Consider the following 1460-nt stretch of genomic DNA (forward strand, 5'->3'; position numbering starts at 1 on the left):
GCCCTGCAGCTACAACACTCTTCAATATTCTCCACTTTGTGCTGTCACTTGGACTATTTCTTCTGCTTAGAATAACCCTCCCCAACTCTTCCTTTCTACTTCGTCATCTAAGACACAGTACAGTCCTTCCCTCTTGTAATATCACGTCTGTATCGGTTTTCTGGAACTGCCATAACAAAATAACACAAAATTGGCTGGCTTGAATTAATAGAACTTTATTGTCTCATAGTTCTGGAGACTACAAGTTGCGTTCAAGATGTTTTCAGGGCCATGCTGCTGCTGAGGTTCTAGGAAAGAATCTGTCCCCATCCCTTTCTTGTAGTTGCTGATGGTTCCTGGAAATCCTTGGTATTCATTCACTTGTAGATGCATAACTCCAATCTTTGCCTCCATCTAAACATAATTGTCTACGACCATACCACCCTGAACGTGCCTGACCTCGTCTGATCTCGGAAGCTAAGCAGGGTTGGGCCTGGTCAGTACTTGGATGGGAGACCGCCTGGGAATACCGGGTGTTGGAGGCTTTGGAAACCCTGGCGACATAGTAATTAAGTGCTACAGCTGCTAACCAAAAAGTCAGCAGATTGAATCCACCAGGTGCTCCTTGGAAACTCTATGGGGCAGTTCTACTCTGTCCTGTAGGGTCCCTGTGTGTTGGAATTGACTCCACAGCTACGGGTTTGGGTGTTTTTTAAACATAACGGTCTTTGAACAGGGTCTCTTTATTATCTGTTCTCTTCTTTTATAAAGACACCACTCACATTGGATTAGGACCCACCCTACTCCAGTATGACATCATGTTAAGTTAACTGATAACATCTTTAAAGGCCCTATTTCCAAACAAAATCACATTCATGGGTATCAGGGGTTAGGACTTGAATATATATTTTTCAGGGACACAATTCAATCCAAAACATCCTCTTACCCTAAATTGTGTTTGTCTCCCATCATACATTTGTTCTCTTTCTTCATTCGCCTTTCATGTTGTTGTTGTCAGTTGCCATCGAGTCAATGGTGGTCACCTATTATTTAGTTTTGTTTCTTTGATGAAAAGACAATGTTTTACTGGTGTCGGTTACTTCCAAATGGCTCAGTTCCTGACATATAGTAGGTGTTATGTATTGAATTTTGTCTTCCCAAAATATGTGTGGGAATCCTAACCCTTGACCATGAATTGTAATCTAATTCAATCTAATGTAACATAATCAATTAGTTAAGTTTATATTCTTGTAACATGGATCCTAAACTTAATTATTTCTGAGTATGAGCAGTAGAGACATGCAGGGACACACTAGAGAAGACAGAGGCCATGTGAGGGTCATCTACAAGCCAAGAAACAAGGAATGCCCAGGATACCTGCAAGGAAGAAATCAGCACAGCCAAAATCCTGATTTGGACTTTTAGCCTCAAGAACCGTAAGAAAATAAATTTCTGTTATTTAAAGACACTCACTTGTGGTA

General features: G+C 41.0%; 1 non-coding gene across 1 annotated transcript; it reads left to right on the forward strand.

Moving 5' to 3' along the window:
• The first annotated feature begins 405 nt into the window (after window positions 1-405).
• On the forward strand, window positions 406-524 carry LOC111751189 (5S ribosomal RNA). Its single transcript, XR_002786288.2, has one exon. It is a non-coding gene; the product is annotated as a 5S ribosomal RNA (ribosomal RNA).
• Window positions 525-1460: the final 936 nt, after the last annotated feature.

Source organism: Loxodonta africana, chromosome 12 (genome assembly GCF_030014295.1).
Source record: "Loxodonta africana isolate mLoxAfr1 chromosome 12, mLoxAfr1.hap2, whole genome shotgun sequence".
Lineage (NCBI taxonomy): Eukaryota > Metazoa > Chordata > Mammalia > Proboscidea > Elephantidae > Loxodonta > Loxodonta africana.